Here is a 19,738-nt window from a genome sequence, read left to right as displayed (position 1 = left end):
CATGGCTCTGCACCTTGCTGCTCTCAGCTGCTCTGCTGAAGGACTTGGCGCTCCTCTCCCATCTACGATGCCTTTGTGATGCCTTTTCTGTCCAGTAAATACTCAGTTATGCCAGAAGGAGAAATAATGCTCCTTCTTCCTAGGTGGTTATGCCTCTCACTTCCTTCTTGAGAAAATACAAACAAGTAAAGTATGTTTGTCATGCAGTGCAATGCAGGCTGGCACAAGCAAAAGCCTGCTATTTTTGGGTGGCTCCTTTGACTCTCCAAAGCTTTGCAGATGATAAATAATGACTTCTCTGACCAAGGATGGTCGTGTCAAGTGGAAGGTGCTGTTAAGGCACCTCAGCATTCAGGCTGTACTCACTGTTGTCAGGTCCACAGGAGCTGAAGAGGTGAACCACTGTTGGCCAGCTTACCCTGCACAGGGAAAACTAAATGCAACTCTGGATACAAATTTTGGAATTTTGTGGATTTTTTGAGGAATTTGAGGTAAGTTTTGAGATTCTTGTAGAGAATTCTGTGGCTGTCATCCTTGGTGATTTTGGAATGAAGACTAAGAACTAAACTTGGTGTCACCGCAATGCTGGGCTGAGAGAGGCTTCCTCCAGCAAAGCTTGTACTACGCTGCTCTCTGAAGGAGCACGTGTACAGTATTGAGTCTGGTTGGTGTTATGGATGCTGAGGTACCTTCACATTGAAGGGCTATTCTTACTGAAATCAATAGATGTTTTTCTTATAAAACCACTTGGTAAAGCTTTTTAAAGGATTATTGGAATTTTTGGATTACCACAAATGAGTTCGTTCTGTTTCACTGAATTGAGTTACAGCATCATATCTGTTGCTACTGTATTAATAAAATATATGAAGCCAGCCTTAAAACGTAGTTCCTTTGTGAAGAGACGATTTTTTTTTTTTTTTTAAAGAATAAGCAGGAAGGGTTTTTCCAAAGATGTGTATTTTTCTCAGAGTAATGTTGCATACAGACTGGAGATTTCATCTTCTGTTGAATTGCATAATGAAAAATCAATCCGTTTAATGGTTGACAAACTTTGACATTCAAATAAAAGTGTTGCTGGTATTTTCATAAAGACCTGTAGGCAAAACTAGATTCAGTGACTTTAATTTAGACAATAGTAAATGTCTGCTAAAACGTCGTACAAATGACTGTATAATGAGGCAATAATAACTATGAGGAACGGAAGGAAAGCAAACAGAGGCCAAATTTCTCAGTTTTTACAGATTATATAATTTTGCAAAGCCTTTCAATGTAAAATATGTTTCTCCACTATCCTTTTCAACAACACATTCTGTTTTAAAAGCAATTGCTCAAAATCGTCCAAAACACATTTATCTGAAACTGTTGTGTAGTATCAGATTATAATGTTTAGTTTTTCTTCTTGTTCAGTCTTCTACCCAGGCTGCACTTACTTCTTGACCACTTCTCATCTTACTGTATACTCGGCAAAAACCAGCTAAATAAAAAAGCCTTGTTCATAGTGGTTCTACTATTTTTCATGTGCCTGGGAGCAAAAAAGGTGATAAGAGAAAAAGAAAAAAGCAAAAGGCTTGATAAGCTGCTGGTTTTGCACATGCGTTGGTTGTTCTGACTGTTTTGGGGTTTTTATTTTCTTTGATTCAGAGGAGAAAGAAGTGCCAATAAGAGAAGAGGACACCTTCATTCTTCATTAATTTCTGCTTTTAACATATGTTTGAACACGGTACTTGGAGAAGAGCGAAGGGAGTGCTGAGCCACGCTACCAGTGTCAGCCTTCAGGAACTGCCATCTTTACTTTGCTCTTTCCATTCCCTATTCCTACATGCTTTTTGGAAATTTCCTTTCCCAGTCCCAGGATAGGCTTCAAGGAGCGACTGGATGACCTGTACTTGTATGAGGACGTCTCAAACTGGGAGACTGAGGGGCACAAATGACTGAATTGGAGAATTGGTGTCTTGGAGGTCCCGACATAACTGAAATTCAATACAACCAACGTAGAATTCCCTTTACAAGAAAAAAATTCTTTTTCCCCCATAGCGTTGATTTCAGAGCATGGCTGGCTGTTACGCAGGCTCTTGCTCATACAGATGGGGGTGTGTTTTGGCTGTGACCACATGTCAGCTTGTTGGGCTCTCGGGTCACAGAGCTTTTGAGTGCTTTGTTAATGTCAATAGCAAGTTTTGCCTTGCTTTCCTCTCCTTAGCACTGTTAACTGCTTGAATCTCTTTAAGCTTTGCACAGCTTTCAACTCCCTCTATTCCTATATGCTCTGGAAGTTTTCATTCTTTTTACTGTAATTACACCAGCTTGATCCAGTTTGCCCTTTTTCTCATTTTCCTTGTATGCATTATCGCAAGCTTTGCCTTTTGAAACTGACTTTATAAGATTACTAATTTTTTTTTTAGTATAATTATGTGTCTGAATTCAAGATATTAACGAAGCTAGATGTAACTTTTATTGCATTATCTAACAAGGGGAAAAAAATTGACTCTTCCTGTGCTGCATTCCAGCCCTCAGAAGATAATGTAGCTGCTTTACAGCCACCTGCCCTCGTGCTTCAGTTGTTGCCTGCCTCTTGTCCGTTTGACTTATTGTTCTGTTGGGTTGGGTTTTTCAAGGTGGTGACTGTGTCTCTTTCTATTTCAGTAATGTCTGGTAAACCTCATGGTGCTATATTAAATAATGTGCCAGGTGACTCACACGTTATCACTGCTCAATTGTGTGTTTTGCGACTTCTTGAAGGAAATAATCCTTTTCATTTTTGCTTCAGGAAGTTCAGGAGAGTATTCTCTTTTCATTCCATGGGATTAATGATGATTGTGCTTCTTTTCCACCTTTATCATTCTTCTGATTTTTGTCTTTATATGATGACTGACATTTAGTATCTCTGTTTTATAACTGGCAAAAACAAATTGAAGAAGTTAATCGATTTCCCTATGGCCATAGAAGGAAAAAATGGTAGAGCCCAGATTAAAGCATTGTTCCCATTTTTTCCTTCTGGCTAAAATTAGAGATAAATTACTCTATATCTTTTGTTTCTGTGTAATTTTTTGTGGTAATCTCCTAGCATTTCTCTATCAAGGAGAAGTCTGTCGTATGTTTTATTCTGGAGTTTTGCATTCCACTGATGTTAATCCCTAGATGGAAGCTGGTATGGTAAATGTCTGTTCCCAAGCATAAAAAGTTTTTGTTTGTTTGTTTCTTGTCTGAATATAACCAACTGTAGTATTCATTTCTACTGTTGTATCTCACAAATATTTAATTATTTTTAAGGGGAAAATGTTACGCCATGCTTACACTTTGGAAAAGCTGTGGCAAGGACAAAAATAAACCCATGGCTCAAAAGTTGCACATCGAGTGTGTGAACAGGGACTCTCTTCTTTTGCAATAGGGTTCTGGAGCTTTTCAGCTCTCTTTTTTAAGCAGCATCTGATAGGATTGTGAGCTACTGAAAACAGGTAAAGCCTGTTAGCTCTTCTAGTATCGATCATAAGCAAGGGAGCGTGTATATATACTCAGGTATTTCTTTCCCTGTCATAGATGTGAGTGAACTCTTAAGGCGTAGGGGGTTTGGTACTTTAAAGCTTAAACAGTTACTTATGGGGACGCAGGTTTTTCTGTGTTTGGGAGATTCTTGTTTCCTGTTGGCACTTTGCAGCGTGGAAGGAGCATGCATGTTGCATCTAAAGAGCAAGGCGATATTTGATATTTACTGTAAGATGAAAAAGTGCATTAAAAACTCTAAAGGAAAATACAAACTTGGGGAGGCAGTAGCTGATTGACATCCATGGAAGTAATTTTTCTTTCGTGATTCTGGCATTTCATGCATTGCTAAATGTCATCCCTAGCTATCTGTTGGATATGTCAGTAAGCAATACAATATGACAGCTGCTCTTCACCATTCCAGAACATCAGTTCATTCAGTAATAATCTTCCACATGTTTTTATCTTCATTGTCCCTTTCCTAACAGTTAAAAATAAAAATTGGTCGCGATTACAATTGATACCGAATTCTCCCCAGTGCCAAGGTCTTGAGTAAGCAGCCCTATGCACTAAATAAGTTATTAACTCCCTTCTCGGTGTGTTGCAATAACATACATGAAGTTCCTACAAGCACATTGTGCATTCTTAACACTATCGCATTATGCAGGCTTCAGCATGCAAGCACTGCCATTCTGAACATGACTTATTGTTCTAGCCAACATTCACAATAATTTAAAAAATGTTTTTATTGTTGATAGGTATACTGTATTCTGTGCATATTATCTTTAGAATGGATGTATGGATAGAAATGCTGGCTTCATACTCTCAAGTTTACCTCTTTTATGGGTGGTGTATAATTTGGAGTGTATATAACAAGCACAGATGGCATTGAGTTTTTAGCTAGACCCTCTTCTTACATACGATCATTGTTACTTGACTAGTTTTAGGAAAATAGCATATCTGTTCATTTTATGTCAATATAAAATCATGCACTCCTTACTGAAATCTCTTTACAAATATTTGTTATGATCGTGTATTTTAAAAATTATTATATTGCATCTGAATCTTTTATGATTCTACCACTGTTGTAAGTTTAAAAAAAAAATTTAAAAGTTATTACTGCCGTTACTTAGCAATGCATAGGCTTAGCTTTGATATATTTGATTATTTTGCTAACCCTCTTAAGCAACAATTGTCAGTAATTTGCTTTATTTTTTTTTATAATTAATATGGCTGTAGTAGCCGCAGTAATGTAATATATGTAAAAAACATAAAATACAATATTTTTTCCAAAGTTCTAATTTAGCATTTGATGCCTAACTTCAGTCAGAAAAGAGGCTGGTATCAAATGCTTGCTTCTGCCTTTAAAAACTTACCCCAAAATTATTCTGGCAAATGAAGTGCATAGAATGCATATATTGCATAGAATATATACATTCTTGCTTTTTTTAATTGACTCAGAGCTGCCCAGTTGCAGTAGGTGTGGCACTACAGACAGCTGTTGGAAAAAATCTTTTAGATCTAATGGTAGAGGCTTGTCATTTTTGAGCCAAAGGGACTGAATTCTGTCACTTTACAGCTCTGAAGTTCTGTGTACCTTAATTTTCAGATTGCTACATCTTTGAAATTGTAGGTGGTACAGATTTGGCTTAGGTCATTCTTTAAAAATGTCTTTTATCCTAAACTATAAGGGAACCAGAATCCACAGAATATGAAAATGTCAATCAAAAAGGCTTAACTTCTTTAACATGTTGATCTGCATGGTTATATAATTTACACTAAATATCAAGCACTGTATGAGATGCTTAATAAACTAAGAAAAAAGATTGATACTGCTGATCCAGAAAATGAGTCTGTTTAATGAAAGTTATGCGAAAGATTACTGAACTATGGTTTGCTGTTGGCTTTAAATTCATATAATGCCCAGTACGCCAGCAAATAAGCAGTGGATATTTCAGATACTAGATGAGTAGTTAACATTTATTTCTCCTTACAGTGATGTAGGTCTAGGTATACTCACTAATGCCAGGCTGATTATTCATGAGAAAAATGAGTTGTAGTGGGCTTTTTGCATACCACCATCTTTTTTCTTCGTTGCCAAAATGTAAACTTAGCATTTCAAAGCAGTCTTACAGAGTAATTGTAGTGAATGGGAAGATTGGGAAACACTGAATTACATGATGACAAAGAAAGTGGATTTTAGAGTCCATTTATCTCCTGCTGAAATAGAATAGGAATTGCATCAAGTAGGGTTCTTCAGTTTCTAAACTAATTATTCATTAGATATTATATCATTTTATTTTCATATGGAAAAAACAGATCCTAATTACATTTTCAGTCTAGTGGACTCTTAGGTGAAACTTGCCTGTAAAATATTTTATTTAAACATACTTTAACACCAGAAGATTCGGAGATTTGTCAGGGAAGGAATCTAGCTTAAAAACACTTCTGAAGCTCTGTGCAAGAGGATACGTTTAGCTCTTCGTGTCTCAGTTAAAGTGAATGTGTTCAGAGCTGTTTGTCTAAACTCAGCTTCAATTTTGGCAAGCCATCCTAGATTGCCTTGTAGGTTGAAGCTGGGGCTTTGTAGCTAAATAACCGTCAGCACACTGGGATGTGGATACATCGCAAGTAATTAAAACTGAAGCAACAAAACTTTCTCGCTTCTTCCTGACTAAGGCATGCTTTCTCAGCAATAGAACTAAAACAGTTTGCTAACCTGCAGCACTTGTGTCAGCAGCAAAATTGAAAGTATTTTTTGTCACCTGCACTGCTGTCAGCAGAAAAAAAAATAGAAAGTAGAGGAACATAATTTCAGCACTAACATAAGTATCAGAATGATTTACCTGTCTGTTCTGCTTCACTTTCATCTCAGCTTTCAGGGCTTCATTCATCAATCTTTTATTTACACACGCATATCTCATTTTTACACAATTTCTTTCTCCCTGACCAGATGGCTGCGTTGTCTGCTCGGTGTTCATCAAAGAGAATGAGAAAATACACGGATGCATAGTGTCATCTGGGTAGGATTTGGCTAACTCTTATTTTTCAGCAGCAATTTTGTAAGTATTCAGATAATGAAAAAAGAACACTTGGATGTTTCAGAAAAATACCACAAAATTCTCGAATTTCAATGTATTACTTATTTTTATCTATATGAAAATATTATCTGTCAGTCTATGCACCAGGTTTGTTTCATCACACACAGCCATTTAATTGGCAGTACGTTAGTCAAATTAATATAAAATTGAAAGCTCGTCAAAATAAGAAATGTACATCTTAAATAAAATGAAGAATTCTTTTGATACTATTTGTTTTTCAAAAGATGTTAATATTCATTTGAATAGCGTATACAAGTGCTGTAGTAGTTAATTTATATTTCATCTACAGTACTCATTTTGTCTTCATACAGTTCTGTTTTTAGAACAAACTTAGTGAGTTTGCTTCCAATGAACTTTTCTTGAAATGTCTAGAACTTTTTAGGAAGAAGCTTGTTTTATTAAAAGGCTTTCAAGTTTTACTCTAACTTTTTGCAAAATTATTCTTGCCTAATTTCACGTAACCTGTCTTGTCTGCAGTTATTTCTAACAATTTTTTGTTGTTGCATTCTTAGCTTCTTATGTGCTATTCATTTATAAATTTAGCCTATACAGTTTAGCTTTAGTGTTGAGGCATTTTTGCACCTTGTTTGGAATTTAATATCTACACAGTATAAATAAATATTAGTAATTATATTTCCATTGTTTATGAATCCCGTAATTGTAAATTAGATATTTTCCAAGTGTTTCTTTCCCCTTTTTCTGCCAGACTCAATGTCTATTTTTTGTTTGATAGCAAAGTTTGTGGTTGGTTTTGAATTACTTACAGGCTGATTAACTCCAGTAATCCCAGGCAAAGAATGGAAAAGAAAAAGTTTGTAGGAAATTCCATTCCATTCCTTTTGACAGTCAGCTTTGTGTTATGGATGACAGGTATCGTTAGATGAATTTTATATCATTCTTCAAGATTAATGTTCATAAAGGTAATTGTACAGATGTAATACCTATTTTAGATGCAAGTTGTTGGCTTTGCTAGAACACAACAAATTATCAGAGTATTATGAATAGAAGGCACGTAAAATGGATTTAAATCAGCTAAAAGACCTCACAAAGGAGCTAACAATGGGAAATAGTCTTTGAAAGGCACTGTTTCTGGCAGGGTAGAAAAGTATTATGTTCTTCAATATTCTTATCAATAATGTAACATAAATATTGTACTACCACTCAGAACATTTGCCACTGACAAAATGATTATGATTTAATAAACACTGACAAGGACAGAGCCGTTATGCATAGTAATACAGCTTGTAATGGTAAGCATTGGCCATTATAATAAACTACATGTTAATGCTGCTGTAGTCAAATGTATTCTTGTAGAACAGGGAAAATAGCTTATAACTGCAGAATGGACACTATGTCCAGGAAGGAAGTGACTTTGAAAAGGCTTTAAAAATAATAGTAGTAAATGACTCAACAAAAACTCCCAGCAAATCCTATGAAATATAGGATAAATTTGATAATAATATTAAAAGTACCTTGTGCACTGTTGAGGCTAGTATCTTTTAATTTTTGATTCTACAGTATGTTCCTCGTTTCTAGTATTTAATTAATTCTAGTATTGAAATTGTAAACAATGTTGAAGAACCTACAGAACGTAGAGAAGAACTTCAGATGTGAGTCAAGCTAGAGAAACACCTGTAAACTAGAGACTTCAAGGCTGGCTTGCTGAGCTACTAAAAAAGAACTTCATGGGGTAACTGTTGGTGTACAGATAACTTTATTGCATCAAGATTTGTGCACTAAAGTCTCTTTAACGCAAACACAGCAAGGACAAACCTCAAGCAAAGTAAATTCATAATTGAAAACCATGAAACAAGCAACCAGAGAAAGCGATGGCTTTTCTTTCTCAAAAAGTCTTCAGACAAAGTCTGAATTGCCTTGCAGTAAAGTAGGTGAGCCCATACGAGGCATGCAACAAATTCCTGGAGTTAAAGACTGAAGTTCTACGTCTGTGACATGGAAATCACAACAGCTCATTTAAAGTAAGTTTCCGCCCTTAAAAATATGTGGTAATTTCTGAATGTTATTGCTCTGATTACAGAGATGTGTTTTAATTTATTGGTTAATCTACGGAGAAGGTATGCTGAAAAATGGGTGGAGAAAAATAGCGCCTCAAAAGAGCAGCCTCTCAAGAGAAATTGGAGGAGTTGAAGGGAAAATGCCCAAACTATTTGCTGTGGTGATTTAATTTTACAAGAACCTACAAAACTGTTTTTACTTAAACTGAGAAAGAGCTGATGGACATAAAAGAGTGCAAGAAAGTGAGGTGAATTGAAAAAGATTTTCTGTTAAATGAGAAACAGCAGTTGCTGAAGTGAAGCAAAACTGAAACGTTGCCCTCTCCTCTCCTTTTATTCTTTCCACTGAGGTTTCCTAAAGAAGCAAGCTCTGCTTAAATTGGAATGTAAGAAAAATATGCATTTGGATAATTTATTTTAATATATTTAGAAGTTTTCTATCTACTGCTAAAGATGGCTTTTCGCTCTGAGGACTATTATGTCATTTTATACCACGTAATACATATTTCCAGAGGAAAAAAATTGAAATGCTGAAATGTAGTCAGACTTGAAGCTAGATACATACAAAATTACGTCTCAGGCTGAAACTTAGAGAGAAATACGAAGTTCTCTGAATATGAAACAATGCGGAGATTGAGATTGCAGTTGGCCAGTGTCAGAGTTACTCCCTTTTGCTTTCAAAGTCTCCGTACTTTCTTTTGGTCTTTTTGACTGAAAACATAATGCTAGAACCCAAGATGCTTAGTTTGTTTGTGCAAGCACTTTAAAGTTCAACATTCAAGAAAAACAGTGACAGCAGCCCTAGTTGTAAATTGTCACAAGATCTATCTATGGGATTTATTTTAACTATATGTATTGTTTTGTATTATTTCCGTGGAAGGAATGCTAAAAATTAACCTGTTTAAAAAACCCCAAACCACTGGTATTTTGTAATCAGTGCCGGGGGATTGAGTTTTTCTTTCCTACTTCTGCTAGAACTGGATAGTAATTGCAATACGTAAATTTTCAAGTAAAGGTATAAGAATTTTAAACATTTTAAACGGCTGTTTCTACCAGCAGAGATATAGTAGACTACTTCGGAGTCCTCCTTTCTCCACTGTATGTAGAGAACACTGCCATCTGGAGTAAAAAGAAAGAGAACTGTGTTACACCTTATGGCAGCAAACAACTAAAAATTCTGAGTTCAGAAGCACTAAGTGACATGGGACACATTTTCTTGGAGCAATCTAATAGGCTGTGAGGACAGCAGGGCATCACTTACACAAGAGCAGGACAAGTGTGATTTTGTTGATGGAGTGGCCTCAGCAGGGCATCTCAGGTTTCAGGAATGGTCCGTGCTAACAATAACTATCTTTCTGAGGCTGTGAACTGCCCTGAAAATGAATATGAGCCCTTGCAGCATAGAAATGAGGAACTTCAATTTCTGCTGAATCATTTTTCTATGTCTTGGAAGAGAATAGCCATGACAGATGCAATGTAGTGAAAGAACAGGAGCTTCTGGAGTTCCATGCATATCAACAAGTTCCAAAACTGCTATCCCTCCATCTTTATTATGATATAAAAGCTATCAAAATCCAAAAACCTCCTCTCCCACCTCCTTTTAACATTAGGGAGCTTAACATATAGCATATTTTGTTAGTTTGATAGTATTTTTATAATACTGTTGTTAGTACACATCTGTGGGATGATGCACGCTTGCAACCCTCGTAAATAGGGGTGATTTGAGAGGACAGAAAACTCAGCAAGGAGGTTGTGACCTGCCCAAAATCACATGAAATTTAGCTATCTTAGGTATCAGAGGCTAGCTTAGTCCACAGATTTACTGCTGCATAGCCCATAAAATCAAAGAGTTTTCAACTTAAGGAAAAAACACTTGAAATAAATCTGAACACGGGAGGGTAAACTTTCAGGTTTGTAGTTGTAACTCAGATCTAACCATCAAGACAGAGGTTTTGATGTTTGTTTAAAAATGTCAACTCAGTGTCGCACTATGCCCAGTGACCACTCATAAAGAGAAATGTAAAATTTAAGAAAAAAAAAAAAACAGACATCCTTCTTCTAACATAAGGCCTTACTAGTTATGAAGTTCGTATCTTGGCTAAGAAATACCCTTACTTCCAGAAGCATTTTGGAAAGCCAGAAAAGTTGTAAGAAGACAGCAAACTAATGGGCAGCATGGGGCAGGTTCCTTACAAGGATAGACTGAACAGATCAGAACTCTGCAGCTTGCAAAAGAAATGCATGCAGGGAGATCTAGCAGGCGGCCTGTAGCATCGTGAATGGTTTGGAGAAAATATTTAGAATATAATTTCTAGTTATTTTTCATAACACAAGAAGTAACAACGTGCCAAGGGATTATCAGGCATGAAAGAGTTTAATATCTCTAGGTGTGGAGTGAGTTGGGGGTGGTTGGGTGGTGTTCCATTGATTTTTATTTTTTTTTTAATATATTTTATTTCTTCCAGAAAATTAGTGGCTATTCAATGATCAGAGAAGTGGAATAATTTTAAGAGTCTGCTCAGGAGAATGTGAGTAGATAATCAGTTTGAAGCTATTTCTAGTTCTTTCATTCTGTCTTGTAATTTAACAGTGGAATTTTAAAGCTGTTTAGCAGTGTAGGTACGTTTTTTTTCCTTCCTCGGTGAGTGGTAAGAATGTTAGTGCTTTGAATCTTGATCATAAACCCAGATTCCGTATTTCTTACTTAAAGGGTTTTTTAGAAGCTTCACTTAATTTACAAGTGATATTTTCCAAGCCGCTCAGGTTAGTTCTTAGGACATATGTCATTTAGGAATGATAGCTAGCTAATCATTATGTTTTCTTCTATTTTTAAGTCTTCTTTATGACAGCTACAGTGTCCTTAACTACTGATTCAGAGAAATTAAAAAAATCAGACCACAAGAATATTTAATTGCTGTAAGTACCTGCTAATTATTAATCTCTGCTAGCGTACAGTAATATAATAAATTTTGTATGGATATACTGATTGCCACCATATGATTATCAGACAAATTACTTATGATCAGTGCTTTTCCAGTAGACTCAAATGTGATGCCACTATTACTGTATTAAACTACACAATGAAATGATTTGTTCTGGGGTTCAGTTGTCAAATGCCGAAGAAGTCACTTTTCCTTCCTGAGTGGCATGTAGCATTCGATGTAAGCAAAAGCTCGTTGTGTGTTCCTGGAATTCTTAAGGTCTTTAGTCACTATAGGATTAGAGTGATTTTTCAGTGAAGCTTTAGATTTAGTGACATCTACGCAGAAGATTAAGACTTTGTTTCGGTTCGGATCTCTGTCTTTTTTTAAAGTATATGTGAGTAGATGAAGGAATGCTGGAAGCTGTGGTTTATGAAAAGGTGGAATGTGTCTGTGTTTTGAAACTGCCCTGTACTAGGCATAAGGACTGCTGTCAGGCTGCGATGGAAATGTGTTATATCAGGTTATAAGCTAGTTTACCCTACCCTAACTTCTTTGACCTTAAAGATAACTCCAGAAGAGACCATGTTTTCTGATTACTTTAAAGGTAAAATAAATAATTTTGTGTTAGGCAGAGCATTATCAGACAACATTGGGAAGCAGAATGAAAAGAGGCTAGAAATAGGGAAGGGAGAACGTCCAGTGATATAGCCACTACTTTAAAAAACAAAAAAAACCAAAAAAAAAACCAAACAAAAAACCCCCACACAAATAAATAAAACATAAACTGCTAGTAGATTACAGTTGTCATTCTTGATTAAATGAATCTTTCATGTATTGTATCTATCTGTTTATGTTTAAAGAGCTTTTTTAGATTTGAAAGAAAAGGATTCATTCACGATTTGGGCTCCTACGTGTATGTATGTATGGATATATATTTTAACTCCAATCCATTGCTTTTAAATGGAAGAATTTCTTTTAATTTGAATATTGAAGATTGTGAACATTGAACTTAAGTGTGCAAGCATGGTAGTCATGTCTGGAAGAATTACCTAAAACCTCCATGTCAATACAGAAAATTTTTCACACTTATTTTTTAAACTATGACCTACAAACAATTCTTGTAATTCTTATTCAGTGGAAGTATACTTAGATGTTCCTGTTGTGTTTTATATTACTTTATATTTCTCATCATCTCCCCTATCAGAGGAAGATACAAGCTGCTGTATCTCTAGAAAAGAACTCCCTTCTTTTTCTTTTCTTGTTCGTTAAAAATTGGATTACTTGGTAATGCTGATGTTCATTGTTTTGGGTCATCTGGATAAGAAATAAGTATGAAATTTCCAAAAATATTGTGTCCAAGTGACCTGGTAGAGGAAAAAAAGGATTTCTGATTAAAAACCAAGACCAGTTAGGTATGCAAGACTGCTTCTAATTTATGCATGCAGTTGCCATGACTATGTATGCGCATTGGATAATTGCTAGCACAAATGACTGCTGGCATTTGCACACACATTTATCCAATTAGTATGTGCAATCAACGTAATTTCATGCACAAATTAGCTGCACAATTGTGCATGCCTTCTGCACGTGTAATTGTATGCCTAATTGGTCTGAAAGTGTTGTTCACAATGTGGGTCTTGATTTTATTGCAACATAACATAAAACACAGTGAGTTTTATTTCCAAAAATGAAAATTTTGCATAAAGTTAGCATTTAGAAATAACACCAGACTCCTTTCACTAGGTTTCACAAAATAAACATTTCTTCCGTGTGCTACCTACAGGCAATGTGAGCTCGCATTCCATAAATTAAGTGACAGTTGAAAATTTAACTTGCCTGGAGTTTTTAATAATTATAGCCTGAATAAATCCTATAAATTATTCTATCCTTTATGTAGAAATAAAGCCACAAAATTGCACCATTTTGTTGCTTATATGCTACATATAACATTAAAAAATAATATTTTATTATAAATGCTTGTATGCAAAAGATGTTAAGAATATTGCCACAGTTTTGTATTAAAAGAAATTGTATTAAGTGCTATATTTAGTTCATATAAGCATGAAAGCTGTAGAGAAGAAAATACTGGAATCAGTGAAGTCGTAATTTTGTTTGGTGTAATTATTCCACATTCGATCATATGCTGGAGCCAGGGCTTCTTTAAAAGTGAGTTTATTTGTTTTATAATCATTTTTACTGAAATAAATTCTTAAAATCTTGATTATAACAAGGAAGTTGAAGAGCTTAAGAAGGAGGCCCTAATTTCTTTAAAAACACCATTAAAGTGGTAAATTTTGACCAGGCTGTGTAAAGTAAACAACTACAGTAGAGAAACTTCCTGAACATCTGTAACGTACCTAATTTTTTATTATCCACCATTCATATAATTGCAACAGTTTTGGCACTGCTTTTAATATTTCAAATAAGGTGGTACAGTATTTTCTATGTCTTCTCATCTTGCATCCGGTGAGAGGTAGGCATAGGAAAAGAGATTATAGATTGTGTCTTGGAAAATGTTAAAAAAAAATAGCAGCAGAGACATTGTCTGCCTTTGAATTTCCCTGGATTATTTTTGAAATGTTTTACTTGGTCTGGCAGTGGTCTTTAGTCCTAAAAGTGGTTTTCCTTCGTCCTAAAAGGGGTCCCTTCCTTGGTCCTAAAAGTGGTTTTCCAAAACTAGCGCAGGTATGAAAGAAAGGTAAAATAAGGGAGGAGCGCATACACTTGCTTTTCCAAAAAGAAGAGCTCTTATTTAAGCATGCAGTATCAAGGAGAGGTAATAGGTCATCAGGCACTTATTGGCAGATGGAGGAAGCTGATAGTAACCTTCAGGGCTTTCCAATAAGAGCTTTTCTTATCTACCTTCAGGCCATTCTGGCAATAAAAGTGTAGAGAGATGTTCCTTGCTATTTTGTTAAAAGACACTGTTTATTCCATTCTCATGTTGTTCAGTGTAATTCTGATAGTGTGGCAAAATTTCTGAACCTTCCCCAGATGGTCAGTCTGCCAAGGCAGCACGAGCAGCACGCAGTAAACCAGCACCTCTTGGAGAAAGACAGAATCCAGTTGTTGACTAAACCACTGTAGATACAAGAAAGAGCAAAGCTGGCCAGATGGAGACCCCTCAGATAGCTCCAGTAGCCAATCTTCTGGCCCCTTAGCTATGAGATGTTGCCCCTTAGCAACATCCACAGGGACACCCTACAGGTAACAAGGTAGCAGAACATGCCATAACTTCATCTTTGGCTATGCCTTCATGTGAGGCTGTTCCGGTATCCCCCTTCAGCATTTGGACCAGCAGGTTAAAGTTATCTTCTGCTGTTTCCAGTGGAGCTGAGCTAGTGATGTGAGTGCCAATGGCCATCAACCTGGCATTTTCAGATTCAAAGCCCAATAAGGATGCTTTGAAGGCATTTATTCGTGCTTTTGTTTTTAATGAAATGAAAGAACTAATAACAATAATCCAACATATTAGAAAGCTAAAAATTTATTTTATTCTTGAAATGAAGTAATTTAAGGGTAACTGAGTAACAAGGAATTTGACCAGACACAAAGAATATTGAAAATCACTCTCTAACTTTTTGAACAGTAAATAATAGATTCAAAGGGCTAGTTAGTGGCATGAAAAGATAACTGAGAGCAAAATTTTGGTTTTATTCTTTTATAAGAATCGTCTTGAACATTTAAAATATACGAGCAAAGGAACATTTTCCAATGTTCCAAAGAACCAAAATCTGTTCTTTTGTAATCCACTGGTTAGCAGAATGACTGGGTGGTTGCAGATACTGCAGCTGATGAAAGTGTGAGTTGCCTCTGGGAATATCGGATAAAAATCTCATTTTAAAAAAAAAAAAAAAAAAAAAAACCAAACCCAAAAAACCAAAACCAACTCTGCATAGGTAGCACTTACACATTTTCAAAACTTTTTTTTGTAAGACAATGAGATGTCACATGTCCTAAATAAGAAGTTTGCACTTATCTTAGCTCATGCACAAGATTTTACTGTGAAGATTGAGATTTCAAAAGAAAATGAACTTCTAAACATTTAAAGCCTAACCATGTCTTAAAAAAGAGAAAACTCACACTGATACCAAAGAATGGCTTTGTTGCAAGTAGATACTAGAGTTTTTCTTAGGGTATATAACCAGCGTGAGGGGGGGAGACCCTTACGTTTGGTGTTTATAAAATACTTATTTTTTCATATTTGAATTGTAAGGTAAAATGTAATTTCAAATATGAAAAATTATAAGGTACATGATCATAATTGCAGGAAAGACTAATCACCAATTTGTACCATAGGTGTTTATGAATCTCTTACATTTTTGTCTTTTATTGCACGAACTTACTGTAAATTATTGGAACATGCCTTACCCTTTTAGGAAAGGAGATACAGTGTTCAGGGACTATTACAGTTAGGCCTGACTTCCATCGTAGGCAAAACATAGGTATAGACAAGCAAAATAAAATTCAAACTGATCTCAAATTTGATTTGGAAAAGGTATCCAAAATGTGTGGATGTTTTATTCAGATTTTATTTTAAATTAGTCTTTGTGGTGAATTTCTGATCTAGCTGAATCAATGGGCAGATTTCCCATGGACTTAGAATTGCTTAGAATTAATTTCTTGAGCTGAACTCAGAAACATCATTGTGCCACTGTACCCGCTTCAGGTGTGTCCGTGTGTTGAACACTGTGATTCTGGTCACCCCAGCTTAAGAAAGATGTAGCAGAACCAGAAAAGTGGCAGAGAATGATACGGACCAACAGCAGTACGAATGTGAGGATTGTTCATCCTGGGAGAAAGAGGACAAAAGGGGAATACGATAATGGTCGATATAATGAAGAAGGGATTGAAAGTAAATGCAGGATGATTATTCACTGTTTCGCTTAACCAAAAAAAAGCAGGTAATTATCAGCATGATGCTTTAGAACAAATAAAAGGAAGTACTTTTTCACAAGTGGTAGAATTTCTAGCAGAGAGTGGTTAAGGTCAAAAGGATAAAAAGGACCAAAAGAGACTGGGAAAATTAATGAAGCCAGAGTTGATCAGTTGCTATTAAATACAACAGTCTGGATGAAATCTTGGTCCCAAACTCCTGGTTATTAGAAGCTAGGGCAGAGTACCTGAGGAAGAACCACACTGTCTAACCTGTTCCCCGTACTTTTTCCCCAAGGATTTGCTACTAGATATTATAAAGACAGGATACTCGGATAGCTACAATGTGGCAGTTCTCTGATGCCCTTCATTTATTGATTATGCTTGTTCCTGGAGTTAATTCTTGTAGCTTGGAATATAGTTTTCATGGGCTTGGGATACAGATGGCTGGCTGACCTCTAAGATCCAAAGCCTAAACATAGACATGGTCAGAATAGAAATAAGTGCATTTTTTTATTAGTACCTAAGAAAATTGGAACAATCTATCGCCGAAGTACTAATACAAACTAAACACTAGCTGTTTCACCTGAGAGTCTCCTGCACAGATTACGCTATGTTGGCTGTGTTGCTAGATCAGTTCTATCCAAATACAGGTGACAGTATGCCCTTCAGTATGCCTTTTGATTGTTTTCTTTCTTCCTTTCTCAGATTATATTCTTCCTTTTGAACATGGTTTACAATCTTTCTTTGCTGAGCTGGAGGTTAGTATACTTAGTGGTTTGTTTTGGTTTTTTTTTTTTTTTTTTTTAAATAAGTGTCACATGAAAAACATACCGTTTTTTGCTTATCTTGCATGTATTTCTACTTTCCGCTTTTGATCTAAAACTACTCAAGCAGTATTTTTTTTTTTACAAGAAAGGAACAGTAGAGGGAGGTGTTCTCCAACTTTCTTACTGTCAACTGTTGTGAAGTACGTAATGAAAATCAATTTTACCATGTGATTTGAATGATATCTGAATACAACAACTATTACATTACGCTTTAAACATTTTGTGTTTGAAAACACAAGTTGAAAGACTGTTGAAAGTGCCAAAGATACTTAACATATGCTCCAGGACTGAATTTGAATGTGTTTATTCAGACGCTTGGAAGGCTTTATATACATTTGAAGGCAGACAGTTCTGGTTCTATACATTCAAAAAATCAAATACCAAGATTGAGTTTAAGACGTACATTTTAATGAAACTGATTTTGGCATGTTTTCTGGATTTTGAGTCTCTGGAAAAAATGTGATCACTGTGATAATTTTTAAATTTACTTTTGAAGTTCAGCTTCATTTTTTAAACATAATTCTAAATTTTCGTCTCCTTGTGCCTACATAGGGCCAGTTTCTGTATACTTGTCATGCATCTCTGGATGTACTGAGCTGCAATTATGAGGGGTAACTCCTTATTACTGTCCTTTTCTGCTTCCTTTTTCTTTCTTTGTCCCAGCAATCCAGTGCATCCTTTTTCCCCCTATCTTGCCCACGCTCTGTTTTCTCCTACAGTTTGCCTGCATTAATCTGTACATAGTTTTCCTTTTTGGACACTCCTTATTTCAGGGCTCGCAGCCTCATTCTCTCTCACCTGTCCTTTGTGGTCATTTGCTGTCCTCTGTTGTGCCCCGTTTTCCACAAATGAGGACACTCAATTTGATACCGCCTTTTATCAACCACTTCGACATTCAGATTCATGTTCCTCTCTCTGCCATCCCCTTGACCTGTTTCCTAACAGCAGGTTTGCTTTCATTGACCCTCGAGGGAAATAGCATCACGTTGAAAGGTATGTGGTCTCAATCCCAATGAAAATATGAGGACGGAGTCGAGCTATCCCGAGCAAAATGTTCACAGAAAAACTGTAATAGTTTGTGATAAGCTAAATATTTACACTGAGGCTGGTGATGAAAGTGTAAGTGTCTGCACGCCTTGCGCAACCAGAAACATACATTTGGATGAGGCTTTTTCTGAGTGTCAGTTAAGTGGATGAAAATAGGTTTTGTCAGAATAGACATATGGATTCCTTCCCAGCTATTTCCAAAAGGGTTCTTGTCCAACCTCTCAGTAACCTCATTTGTAAAATGGGGGAACAATACCTGCTGCCTTCATATGGTTTTGCTCAATAATTGGATCTTTGAAGCATGGTCTTTTGGCTTCCATCCCGGTGCACCTGTCCCTTGGTGAAAGGGTATTTGATGGGGCTGTTTGTCTCTGTCTCTCAAATTGCTGATACGTTGGTCAGACACTTTCCCAGCTGGGGAGCCATATGTCGCAATTGCTTATGTTCAGTGTCTTTGATTAGGCATTTTTCTTTCAATTAAATGAAAATCGTCACATTTTAAATGGAAGTATTAAGAGTGTCCATTCATAGATAAAAGGTGAAGTCTGTGGGAGCTGTGAAGTAAGCAAGCAGTACAAGTTTACATAAAATGGGTACAAAATTGGAGACCCAGCAGTAGTTCTGAGGAGTAAAACTTTTGATAATAGCATGGAATCACCCATAATGGGTACTACAGTGGAATTTTATAGATTAGCAAATTATTACCCGTGTTTTGCTTTTTCAGAAGCTGGAAACAAACTACTTGTTAATCTTGTTTATTTTTCAAGCTATGAGTTGTTTTATGTGCAAATTATAATCTGACATTTGTTTTCAAGTGTCTATCCTGTATGGGTGTTTTTACACAAAGATGTTTAGGACATGTTCTCATACTAATTTGGGGGTATGAAAGTATGAAAACTGTTGGTACGTGGATGCCATTCATCTCTAAATTTATATCAAAGAATGTTAAATTAGCATTTTTGGTTCTAGTCTTCAGCCACATTTTTAAGTTATTTCTGCTGTATTGTTCTCAGTATGGTGGTATTGATGAGTACAGATACCTGAAACAATCTTCCATTGCTTTTCACAAGAGAGAAAAGTTTAGATGAAAGCAACTTTTACTTAATCAGTAGAATATAGGCACCTTTTATAGAATAGTGTCTACTGTTTGCTGGTTTTTTCCCCATTAACATTAGTAAAAAGTCAACAGTCAGCCATGCTAAGAGTGAATGCTTACTACTTTAGAAAGAATATTGGATTATTTTGACTTTTAAAAACAAGCAGAGAAATGTCCATAATGTTTGGCTGCTGACAGGTGAACGAGGATTATTAAAGACCAGGACTATATTTTCGTAGAATTTTCATGTGCAGTTATTTAATTTATAGTTGTACTTACCATATCCACTTGATTCAAGTCATGTAATTGCATTATACAGATACACCTTTATACACAATTTTTATTTGCATCCAGAAAGAAAATGTCATTA

General features: G+C 35.9%; 1 protein-coding gene across 1 annotated transcript in view; it reads left to right on the top strand.

Moving 5' to 3' along the window:
* The first annotated feature begins 6,498 nt into the window (after positions 1-6,498).
* POF1B (POF1B actin binding protein) overlaps positions 6,499-19,738 on the top strand; it is a 55,451-nt gene continuing 42,211 nt past the window's right edge. Inside the window, exons 1-5 of the mRNA XM_063346315.1 lie at positions 6,499-6,542; positions 8,463-8,560; positions 11,062-11,124; positions 17,104-17,156; positions 18,171-18,218. The gene's annotated coding sequence lies outside the window, so the exon portion shown is untranslated. The remainder of the gene's footprint in view (positions 6,543-8,462; positions 8,561-11,061; positions 11,125-17,103; positions 17,157-18,170; positions 18,219-19,738) is intronic.

The sequence above is a fragment of the Chroicocephalus ridibundus genome, chromosome 9, assembly GCF_963924245.1.
Source record: "Chroicocephalus ridibundus chromosome 9, bChrRid1.1, whole genome shotgun sequence".
In the NCBI taxonomy this organism is placed as follows: Eukaryota; Metazoa; Chordata; class Aves; order Charadriiformes; family Laridae; genus Chroicocephalus; species Chroicocephalus ridibundus.
The sequence above is the reverse complement of the archived record's forward strand: the minus strand, read 5'-3'. Positions and strand labels throughout refer to the sequence as shown.